The sequence below is a fragment of the Panthera leo genome, chromosome B4, assembly GCF_018350215.1.
Source record: "Panthera leo isolate Ple1 chromosome B4, P.leo_Ple1_pat1.1, whole genome shotgun sequence".
NCBI classification, from domain to species: domain Eukaryota; kingdom Metazoa; phylum Chordata; class Mammalia; order Carnivora; family Felidae; genus Panthera; species Panthera leo.
This window is the reverse complement of record NC_056685.1, coordinates 113531010-113543859: the sequence shown is the minus strand read 5'-3', so window position 1 is coordinate 113543859 and position 12850 is coordinate 113531010.

Genomic DNA, 12850 nt, shown 5'->3' with positions numbered 1-12850 from the left:
TGTAAGTCCTTATTGTACTTACATTTATTAAAAATAGAAATTAAAGAGGAAGAAGCCAAAGGGGAAAATCCCCGTCCCAAATGAGGTCATTTGAGCAATAGAACAATCTTGCTAATTGTTTAGAGGGAACAGAACTGATTAGATATCAGAAATAGAACTATAAAGAGGCCTTCTCCAAAAGCAGCCTCCCTTACAGCATTTCCCTGAAAGATCACTTATTGTTTACTTGAATAGTTTTAAATATAATAAGGAATAACAAGATCTGCCAAGCTAGATTGATTAGCAGATAAAAGATTCCCAACAATGGAATGTTCTCAGTTGATTGTAGCTTAAAGAAGCCAAATCTAACAGGTCATCATTAAGGAAATGTATGTAAATGATGCCCGTGGATTTCACAATGACATTTAAGCAATCCTGGCCTGATCCAAGTTTGTTTGTCACAGAATGTTGGACTTTCATATCATGGCTTTCACTCCTTAGCTGAGAACTGATTATGACAACGGGTCTTTTCCTGGAAACTGAGTGAGATTAAAATATGTAGTGACCTGATATCAGTGGATTAGAGAGTCAGTGGGTCAGAGATGGGAAATGAATCAGGCTTGGTAAACAACCCTGGCCACTCATGTTGCAGCTGTGTGGGATGAAGGGCAGCCCAGTGCGCTCCCTGGGGTCCCGTAGAATAGACTGGCCTTGAAGCATCTGCCAGCCCCATCTCATCTGATTGCCAGCACTCACATGACTTTCTCGAAATGGCAGAAACAAGAGCTTCTGTGTTTGTGCTCAGTTTAGAAACATCACCATCTTCAACCTCTAACCGAGACCTGATACGTACAGCCCTTTGGGAAGGGGCTGGAGAAACAAATACATTCATTTTTCAAATATTTATTGAGTACCTACGCGTACACCAGGGATTGCAGGGCATGTGGTATATAGATGGAGAAGAAAGACAAAGCCATTGTCAACATAAACGGCAATGCAAAATGGTCCACAGTAAGTGCAAAAAGAGGTAGAGGTCAAGAGTGTAAAGACACGAAGCAACAGCTGATGCTAGAGGGCTGCTCTCAGAGTCACAGACCCAATACTTACCCTCAGAGAAATGAAAACCTCCTTAAAGGTGGAATGTTCCAGATAGCATTGTTTTCCGAGGTCAGGCTAAATCTAATGATGGTTTAGACATTAAACAAAACAAAAACAAAAACAAGAAACAAAAACTAGACCACTTGAAAGATGGAGAGGAAAGGAAAAAAATAATAATTTCACCTACCTAATCCCACAAAGGTAGCACCATGAGAAGGCTTAGAAGAATCAGTTCAAAGATATTTTCTGTGTTCTATTTGCTTCTTAATCCAAGTCCCATACGCATTGTTTACGGAAGTAAATCTAGTCAAAGTAAATATCCACTAGCACTTATACACATAAGAAGAAAATGGAGCTCAGCAACACCAATTAAAGTAGCCCAGGGGCGCCTGGGTGGCTCAGTCGGTTAAGCATCCGACTTCAGCTCGGGTCACGATCTCACGGTCCGTGAGTTCGAGCCCCGCGTCAGGCTCTGGGCTGATGGCTTGGAGCCTGGAGCCTGCTTCCGATTCTGTGTCTCCCTCTCTCTCTGCCCCTCCCCCGTTCATGCTCTGTCTCTCTCTGTCCCAAAAATAAAACAAAAAAAAAAAAAACAAAACAATTTTAAAAAAAAAAATAAAGTAGCCCGAGAATAGAGTAGCAAACTTCAGGTGTCTTGACTCTATATTGCCTCCCTAATCTTTGTTATGACCCTTAACTTGGTTGCTCCTGTACACAAGTTATGGGATTTTCAGAAGAAAGAAAAATAAACGTTAAATTATGATATAACTGAATCCTTGGTTGGCTTCCATCAAGAATAGAAATAAAGAAGACATAAAGAATTACGCCCTGTAACTTTCTGAACAGCAACAAGAATTCAGAGCAAGCTCCCTATTAGCATTTGCAGGTCGGGGCAGGAAGATATGGATCACTGTGCAGCAGGGAATATCCTGCCTGCCTCCAATAAAGCACATTCTGCAAAGCTGATATTCTTGGAACATGGTGTTACACCATGGAGTGTCCCTAAATCTGAAAGGAGAGTATCGCTTTCAACCTTCCTTGTTCTAAATAACTTTGTCTAACTTCCCTAAAAAGATGGATCTACGTATGTGTTAAGAACTTGATATCTTCACTTTCTCTAGATCTCCTCCACTTTTCTCTCCTGATCACATCTTCAAGTGGAGATGTCATCAGCTCTTTAAAAAAGGGTGCCATCTCTTTCTCCTGACTGTCCACACAGATCAACTGCCTCACACGCGGGATGCTTCTAACAATGGCACAAATCAGTTCCATCATTAGAATTTTGGATTGACTTTCCTGCTAAAATTAATAGCCCTTAAAGCATTTCTCAAGTGGTAGTAACATGTCTGTAAATTCTGTATCAGAGGGAGAGCTCATGCCCCATCCCCCTTTAAACCCGTTAGGTTTTTGTGACTGCCTTGACAATAGAATGCTAGAAAGAAAATCCTCGGTGACCTCTGAGGCTAGCTAGGAAAAGTCCATGCACCCTCTGCCAGTGTCTCCTGAGGCAGTCACTCTGAAAGTTTTGTCTCCTGTAAGAGATTCGTTTATCGTGTGTCCACCACTTGGAAAGACCACATAGAAGTATCAAATTGAGAAAGTGGTGGAAACTCACCCAAGGGACTTCATTTGTACCTAGATCTGACTTAGGTGAAAAGCTTCTGAACCTTGAACCTAAGCCTAATGAGACACTGGGGAGTCCTGGAAGGAATGAATTCACAGATGTATTTTGCATGTGGGAGAAATGTAAGTAATTTGTGGCTATGAAGTTCACTTTGGAATTTTAAACCATATGTGCAATTTTTTTTGACATTCCTCTTGTCAAAAGAGAGAGTCCAATTCCAGTCCCCTTGAATACGGACTGGACTTAACTCATTTCTAAAAAATAGAATGGAGATGATGCTACATTAACTTTAAGCCCAGGTCTTAAAGCTTCATCCTGGTTCCCTCTTAGAACGTTTATCCTTACAACCCCAACCTTACTATGAGAAAGTCCAGGCCAAATGAAGAGTCCCAAATGCAAATGAACCAAGACCCCAGCCACCTGCCATTGGAAATACAATTTTAAATCCTTTTGTGGTCTTTTTAAAAAACACAGAAACACTTATTCATTTGTGTTTTGCCATGGTTGCTTTTGCACTACACCGCAGAGTTGAGTATTTGTGACAGAGACCATATGGCCCACACAGCATAAAATGCTACTGTCTCATCCTGTACAAAAAAATATTTGCTGACTCCTGACTTAGGTCACTGAAGATCTCTTTCTCACCAAAGTCATAATATGTCATAGGAATTATGACAGGTATGAACTAACTCTGTTACTTATGTGTGATCTTGGGATCATCTCTTACGTTCTCTGAATCTTCGGTTTTACAAAACTTTGAGAGAATGGTAAGACCTCTGTCTTAACTGAAAAATGCTAAGGTCCCAACCCATAAGCAAAACATCACTTAATTTGTTCAACGTTTTGCCGATATTTTTAAATTAGAGCCAAATTTAGGGGGTCGTATAATTAGGGGCAAAGAAAATAAAAGCTGCCTAATATTTTTATTTTAACAAATATTCATAACAGGTAGGGCACATGAGGAGGAAACAGTGGCAACATCTTCTGTTAGGTGTGAGACACAGGTGGGATGCCACAGCCTGTCAAATTTCAGGTTGTGAATTTCCTTCTGTAGTCCAGATTTTTCGAGAAAAATCCTACAGGCAGAGATGGCGTCCCAGGAAACAGTTTTCCAAAACCCATTTCTGATACATTAAATGTCAAAATTGGAGGAAAGAACTCTTGGTTGCCTATTACATTAAAAGAATAATCATATTTTTCCATGCTATAACTGAATAGTTTTCTTTGAGAATATGAGTAGATTTAGAACCCCAAAGGCAGAGTGATTTGACCCGCTAAAAAGTATCATTTTCTTACGTCTACAGACAGTCCAAGCAACTGTCAGCAAATTAGTTATTTCGTCATTCCAGCTACAATGATTTAATACTGTGGGGGTTGGGATTTTTCAGATTGACCTAAGTAGCTGAATTGTCTGTCTCAGTTCCTTGCAGAGGGGAGTAGTCCCATTCTGACTTCTTGGGGGAAGCATGACAACCTATTTTGGGAGGCATCTACTTTCTTCTGGTATCGTTGCTGGGAGACGGGTCCCCAGTGTGAAAGGTGGACTCACAGCTCACCTCAGCTCCCAGGTGAAGCAAGTCATCTTTGCATGTATTGATTGCTCATCTGTCTACCTGGGAATGATGCCCGGAAGTGCGGGCGGGGCTCTTCCTGGCAAAGGAATTGTGAGCTTGTCACAGGTATGGGCTATAAAGTGAGCCAAGGGATGACCCTGGGGCTTGATGAGGCAGGTTGAGTGGGGACCCACTGAACAGCACTTCAGACTGCTGTGCGATTTCTGGTTTTCTTCACTGGAGTTTCTTCTCTTTCCTTGTTTTCACTTGTCACACACATAAAGGGCAGTGAAATGCCAACCTGACCCAACTGAAAGGCCTGGAGATACGAAACTGTAAAAGAAGTTACTGAGTAGACACATGTGGAGATGACTAGAGGCCATTGAGAGTATACTTTATGTTCCTTTTTAACCTTTTAACTAGAAAAATGCACTCATTGGATAGAAATGGTCTGCTAGAAAAAAAAAGAAAAGAGGAAGGAGGAAGGAAGGAAGGAAGGAAGGAAGGAAGGAAGGAAGGAAGAAGGGGAGAGGAGAGGCGTGGAGAGGAGAGGAGAGGAGAGGAGAGGAGAGGAGAGGAGAGGAGAAGAGAGGAGAGGAGAGAAGAGAAGAGAGAAAGAAGACATAATTTTGTCTAAAATCATTTGGACACATTTTTAGTATTGTACCATTTCAGTGCATTTTCATTAAAGAAATCATAGAACCTAAAGATGGAAAGTTCCTGAGAGATACTTTGTCCAGATTTGGATACATGCAAAACTCTTCTGAGTAACTACTGAGGTAGGTTCATTTAATTCACTTGACACTATTTTTTTAGTATGATCTATGCCAGGTATTGATCTAGGCAAAGGGCAGAACAAAATAGACAAACATCTTTGCCTTCGTGGAGTCTACTTATATCCGAAGCCCTGCGCTTGAACATTTCCAGTGACCAAAAGCTGTAGTTTAGATGAGAGTGAATCAGTCTTTGAGATGTTTACTTATTGACAACCTCTTCTGGAGCAGAGTTTTAAGCACTTCATGACTATTAACTCACTTGATGCTCTTAAGAAGCCTGTAAGGTAAATAGCATCATCATCATCATCATCCTTCTTCTTCAGATGAAGAAATTAAGGCACAAAGAGGTTAAGGAGTGCCCCAAGACCGCACAGCTCATTAGCAGGAAGTGAACCCAGCAGTCGGGTTTGGAGTCTAGGTTCCTAACTACTAGGCTATGCTGTCAATATTTTGCTAGCTTATATTGCTAACTTGGTTCCATTTTTTCCTGGTATGGGTATTCCTTACCAAGTTGAGCACATTTCTGTCTGACCCTTGGGATCTTCCACTGTGTACTCTAATCTACTGAGTACAACCAAAGATCATGTCTGACTCTTGAATTTCATGGTTATATAGGATGAGACAGCACTTCCTTAAAAGGTATGTGTCCCACTGGCCCTACCACTCCCACTGCACATATAAAGGGTGGTGCCTGCACACACTAGGCAATCAATAAGTGATAAATCTTGCCATTAATTCATAACTTTCTGGCTCACTGATGCCCAAAAGTCCCAAGTTTAGCTTCCTTCTTCTAGTGCAAGTTTAGCTTCATTCTCTGGGAGAGGAACCCAATCAGATATTACTGGACAAGTTTTCAACATTTTCCCAGAAGTAGGTTTTAATAAATGGGACAGGACTTTATAGGGCTGAGCAGAGAGACATTGTCATCACTGACAATGGCAAAGGGGATAAGGAAGAGGATGAGGAATTTGGGAACATGGAAAAGCTCACTCACGTGGGGCCATCTTGAAGGCTGCCTTCCACAAGAGCCCAAGCAATTGTTCAGTCCTTTGCTCTGACATGATGGAATGTTCCATGATGTTCCATGATGGAATGAGAAGAAAAATGAGATAAAAGTTTGAATAGGGTTGTAATGCTTTTAAAGTTTCTCTGAGTCAACTCATAGGTTGGTTTAATCCTTTGCTTGAAAGGAATTTAAAGTATGTCATATGCCGTCTCCTTTCAAATGGAACAATCTCAAGGGGGCGCCTGGGTGGCGCAGTCGGTTAAGCGTCCGACTTCAGCCAGGTCACGATCTCGCGGTCCGTGAGTTCGAGCCCCGCGTCAGGCTCTGGGCTGATGGCTCGGAGCCTGGAGCCTGTTTCCGATTCTGTGTCTCCCTCTCTCTCTGCCCCTCCCCCGTTCATGCTCTGTCTCTCTCTGTCCCAAAAATAAATAAAAAACGTTGAAAAAAAAAAATTTAAAAAAAAAAATAAAAAAAAAAAACAAATGGAACAATCTCAGAATAATTTTAACATCAAACCCCAGTGACTTCTAGACAATCGCTCACGACTCCTCCTTCTGTCCTTAATGAGATTAATCTGGTCAGTTTTCTTTACTAGTTTACTAATTTACTGGTTGCAGAGTTCGCCAATGAGCCTCAGCCAAGATGACTTCCTTTCTTTTAACCAGTTCTCCTACCCGCAGATTTGGTCTATGGAAAGTATATTTCCTCTCGAATCCCCTCTTTTGCTTCTGTCATTCTAAACAAGAGGCTCTGTCCTACACAGACTTGCCTGCCTCTTCTGTTCATGCAAAGCCTCTCTTAAACTTTGTCTTCTTTTGCATGACACTCCCTGGGTATTCTTCTGAACACAACTGGCAGCTGCACCCCTTCCTGGTGGTCCTCCTTTGGTCCTGCCCATAGAGCCATTACTTAAACTGGTAAACCAGTTAACTCCACGAATATTTCCATGCAGAGTGGTCCTGGCTGTTTTAAAACCAATCTAGTTGTAATAGCCGATGTATAAGAATCTACAAAGCAAAAACAATAGCTACTCAAGACAAGCATTCCAAAGACTCTTTGCCTGAGCTTGTGAAAGAGAAGAGTTTTTTCACACTACATGGTACTTAATTTTATTTTTAACCCAATTTTGAGAGAGCCATACACATCTGCAAGAAAAGCTTTTGAAATTCATACATTGTGGATTTCCTGAAACCCACCCATGAAACATTACTTTTTCTGAGATAAAGAAGAGTTGGTAAAAATAATTTGAGACATTTACCATAGTCTTTCAAAGAACCTGGCTTAGAATCTGAGTCTTGGGACCAAACATAGATACTGACAACCCAGGTGGGTTCCTATTTCATCCAAACGAGTTTGTTTTTCTTTTTCCTGGCAGGATACTTTTAAGTGCCTGCTGGTTATTAGTCAGGGAAGAAGTGTGTCTTAGGCTATTAAGTTAAATAAAAAAAAAAAAAAATTAAAAAAGGAGGACATTTCTTTTGAATTTTCCCCGAATGCTTTGGATGGATTTCTGCTGCATTATTGGTTGAGTATATTCTTACCATGATAATCCATTTTTAGTAGTCTCATTTACATTAGCTATCACTCTGGAGAGCCATAGTAACAGGCCGCTGAATTACCCTAGAGAAATTACTCTTGAAAGTAATCATTGTGAATGAATTTTCATCACTTGGTCTCATCGTTTCATGCTGTTTTGTCTCTTTCTTTTTTGCCCCTGATGAAAGTTAAGCATAAAGAGGCCTTTTGTTATTATCTCATCTTCTTTAGAAAACTTAGTCTTAATCATAGCAACCAGTTTACGGAGACAACCAAAGGGTATCTCTCTTGCCTCTCTCTTTCTCACACACACACACACACACACACACACACACACACACACAGAATTTTTGAAATGCATTTCATTTTCTTGTGGTGAAGACTGTTTTATTTTATTTTAGTCTACAATATCTCATGTAAATTTGGTTTTCATGTAGCCTAGTTGGTTCAAGGTTTATGTTTTAAGTACAGGGGCTGGGATTTTTAAGCAGGAGAACTGTGTTGAATTTGTTTCAAGTTACCGACACCAAAGAAGGTTGAAATTTTAAACTCTTAGGGGAAAAAAAAACACCTTAAAATGAAGAAAGAGGTAATAGTAATAAAAAACATTTAGCAAGTACCTACTCAAGGCCAGGTCCTATTTTAAAAGATTCTTAAAGGAGATTTTTGTTGCTGTTTATTTTTTAGTTTTACATTATTTTATTTGCTCCCATGGCTGAGGTGCTATAGTTTTTGTTATTTTCTCTGTTTTCCATTTTCCAGATGAGGAAATAGAATTTTAGAGGAAAGGTAACTTGCTGAAACTCACACAGCTATCAAACAAACAGTGGTTGCAGATTTATAACCCAGAAGGTCTGATTTCTTAATCTTTCCATTCTGTTGCATTATATTATGTGGTATCTACTAAAGAATACTAAAGTGAATGGAAAAATGAATTAAAATTCCAGTTAGCTACTATTTTATGTGAGATTATAAAGCAACAGAGAATGACTGACCTAGTTGTTGAACTGTTGAAAGGTTTCTCCGAAGATATAATTTTTCATCTATTCAAAATGAAATTAGGTTTTCTCGTGGTGCCTAAAAGTTGGAAAGTTTGGATTTTTTTTTTTTTTTTTTTGGTTTGTTTTTGTTTTTCTTTTAAAATATCTAAAGAATGGGCCAACCATGAGATAACCATTGGGGAAAATAGACACCAACAGCTGTTTTTTTTTACCAAAACATTTGCGTTCAGGGTCATATTAGGGAGCATGAAGTCAGAGTTTTGTAAGTCGAGAAACTGGTAGAAATTTCCACCAGCCTTTATGTTTTAAATTTAAACTTAAAGTAATAACAAATGATTACAGATGTTATCCTTTTTAATTATTAAATGTGGTTATCAATACTGTTTCCAGATGTCCATTCTACAATTAATCCTTTCAACAGATGGCTGTTAACACCTGCTCCATGCCACGCTCTATCGAGGGCCCAAGTAGATGGTGGTAAACAGGCAACCGGCTCTTAGAGATTCTATTCCAGTGAGGAAAATAGACGATTGAAAAAAAATTTAAAAATAAATATGTAATATAACATCAGGAAGTCGTAAATCCAATGTAGAAAAAAATAAAGCTTGGTAAAGGGACAGAGATCCAGTAATGAGTGAAATCGGTGACATTTGAGCATCTTCTCTGGGGAGGTCACAGACTCACTATAAAAGAGTGCTGGGGCACTTAATGTGAGGTGTAGGAGGGCTTGTTCAGTACAATTTTAAGATTTAAATATGGGCATCTCATTTTTATTTTATTATTATTGTTATTTTAATGTTTATTTATTTTTGAGACAGAGAGAGAGACAGGGTGTGAGCAGGGGAGGGGTGGAGAGAGAGGGAGACACAGAATCCGAAGTAGGCTCCAGGCTCTGAGCTCTCAGCACAGAGCTCGATGTGGGGCTCAAACCACGAACTGTGAGATCATGACCTGAGCTGAAGCCAGACGCTCAACCGACTGAGCCACCCAGGCGCCCTTGGGCATCTCATTCTTATTCCTCAGTCCTTCCCCCATGTTGTTCTTTTAAAACTCCATTCAGAGTGTAAGTTAATCATTGCTTTGTGAAAGCTTGGCCTGTGTGCGTGCGTGCGTGCGTGTGTGTGTGTGTGTGTGTGTGGTTATTTTCCACATCTGGGAAAAAAAAAAACACAATTCAACCAAGTATTTGTCAATTCCTTTTCATTCGACAAATATTATTAGAATTCTAACGTACGTTGATGCAACATTTGATATTTTTGCTTTTCCAAGTATTTGTTCATAATCCATTCTCTGCGAGGAGATAGGGTTTTTCTTTCACGTTTTTCAGGAAGAGGATGCATTGACATGTTTTGCTGTTCAATACAAGTAAAATTAGTTTGACTTCAGAATTAATAATACAAATACTCTTTGGCCTGTTTTTTTATAAACACTCACCTAAAAACTGGTCATTTGTAAAACTGGCTGAAGAGTCCCAAACTTAATCTTCCACCCAGGCCCTGTTTCTTTAGCCCTCGTGACCTGCGTGGCTGTGCTTTCTTCTGGGATGGGCACCTGATGCAGGTCAGTCCAGTGAGACATAATGCCGTCTCTGGGCCGGACCATGGGGAGAGGCAATATTAAGAAGGCATTATGAGTCTGGGGCTGCCAGTCGCTATTTTGCATTGTGATCCGCGAGAGCCTGTCTGAAAAGGATTCCAGTAGAATGGGAAGCATGTGAAAGAAGAAGGGAAGGAAGAACCACGTTCTGTAACATTGCCTGGTGTTTTTCGATCCAACTAGTTCTGAGGCCGGTTTTACTCTTGGACTTCTCAGTTCTCTGAGCTCATAATTCCTTGCGATTTGATCTGTGTTTATGCCACTTGCAGCTGAAAGACTCCTCGGTAGACACTGAGGGAAGATGACAGGAGAGTAGTCAAGAAATCAGTCAAAGCAGAATGGAACAGAAGGATCTTGGGTAACCAATGGTTTGGGAATCACGTGGCTGTGGATTTGGAGATGATCATGCCGGGAACAAAAACACCAACCTAATCCTGACCCTGGCATTGAGGCTGCTTGCCGTCCAGCCTCTTATTCATAAGGCAGAAAGTTGGTGGCTTTGAGATTACAGATGTCCTTCTAGAACACAAGTGTAGCTGGAGAGAAAAGCTAACAAGATACACATATTCTAGTCCTGGCTGGAGCAAAATAAGACATGTTAGGATTACTAGGAGATTCTTGTCATCCCCATCTGCTATAGGATACATAAAAAGATTTCAGGATAAGATGGGGTTTCTGCCTCTTACTGTATGTGATCATCAATAAGGCGTTTCATGCTTTCTGAGTTCATCTTCCTTCTTGATGAAATGGAGGAAAGTTCTAGGACTTAATCCTCACAATAGTTCTAGTGTTATCTAAATGGGGACACTTCTGAGAATAAAGGAGGGGGGTGGGGGCGGTATTCAGAATCATGATATTGGCGAAGGCTTAGCCAGCCTCAATTAGGGCTTTTCCAGACAGATAAAGACCTATGGACACGTTTTCCTCAGTCAGGGCTCCTGGTTCTTTCCTCCCTGGATTTTCCACACCTACCTTCTGCCTTCAATCATCTTTAGAATGAGAGCATTCCAGATGGCTTCTGTCTTTTTTTTTTTTTTTTTTTTTTTTGCTGTGTATACAGCTGGCTGTGTCACAGTGTTACTGCGAGCGAAGCATTGCTCTTCATTCACCTTATCTCACTGCATCTGCCCATCAACGCTGTGAGGCAGGAGTGATCTGGGGACGGAGAACAGACTCAGGCCCCTCCCGGAGTGGGCCTTCCTGATGAAACCGAGCAGAAGGCAGGACCTTTGCTCTTTGCCCGGCGCTCTGTCGCATCTTTGTCTTCCAAATGTCTATGTGGGAACGGCCAGCCTCATTTTCCCCTGCATCATTTAAAGTCTGGGGGCTTTAATCTCCAAAGATAATGTATTTTTTTTTATTTTTTTTAACGTTTTTATTTATTTTTGAGACAGAGAGAGACAGAGCATGAGCAGGGGAGGGGCAGAGAGAGAGGGAGACACAGAATCTGAAGCAGGCTCCAGGCTCTGAGCTGTCAGCACAGAGCCCGACGCGGGGCTCGAACTCACAGACCGCGAGATCATGACCTGAGCCAAAGTCGGACGCTCAACGACTGAGCCACCCAGGCGCCCCAAAGATAATGTATTTTTAAGAATATTTTAAAATTATTTTGTATATACTTGAATAACATAAATTGATGTAATATTTTTTGAAAAATCTGAGGTCTACCTGCCTCGGTCTCTGCTTAGAGTGGGGGTCCTCTCCCGGGTCTCCTGTGGCCCGTGCCCAGCCACCTGTCACAAAGCATCTGAGAAGGGCAAAAATGACAGTGAGGTCCCGGCTCCCTCGGAAGCCATTTTGCAGAAGCAGTGGGGTGCCACGTGTGATGTGACACCCAGACCGGAGCATTTTCAGCTCCCTCCTCCACTGGCCAAAATGTATTTTCAGTAATAATTCTATCATAACCACTAATAATGATCCTTTTCTGGATTTGCTTTTTAGTTTTAAAGAAAATGCCAAGTTTAAAAAGAAGAAAAGTCATACTTTTTTTTCTGAGAGAGAGAGAGAGAGAGAGAGAGAGAGTGGGGGAGGGGAAAAGAGAGAGAGACTCCCAAGCAGGTTCCCTGCTGAGCAGGAAGCCCAACGTGGGGCTCAGTCCCACGAACTGCTAGATCATGACCTGAGCCAGAATCAAGAGGCAGACTCTCTGCTGACTGAGACCCCCAGGCGCCCCGAAAAATCATGCTTTCAGTGATACTAGTAAAGCTTTGAAGAATAGTTCATGTGTTAAAATTTCATGCTTAAAGACCAAAGATATTACAACTTGCAGTTCATACCCTGTTTCACTGTTTGAAATTTTAAACACAAAAAATTCCAAGCTGTCTCGTAGATTGACAGAATTGAAGCAACTCTAGTTCAGTTTCTTTGTCTTTATAATTACTGTATTGTTCTCGATGATTTTGAATCTGGGGTTTGAAAGCAGGAATGCATGGTACCACAGTGTCACACAGACGAGGGTCATGAACTTGCCCCAAGCCTGTTCCCGAGTCTATGTGAGCTAGAGACTGACTATATACCTGAACTTTTTCCAAAATAATTTTCGTGTTAGATTCAATTGTTCATTAAAAGGTAAGTAATGAAAATATGCTAATTGGAAGCTTATCCATACATTCTACAACCCATTAGTAACCACAACATTTATTTAAAATGCAGAGCAAGGAAAGATTTTTTTCGGGGGGCAA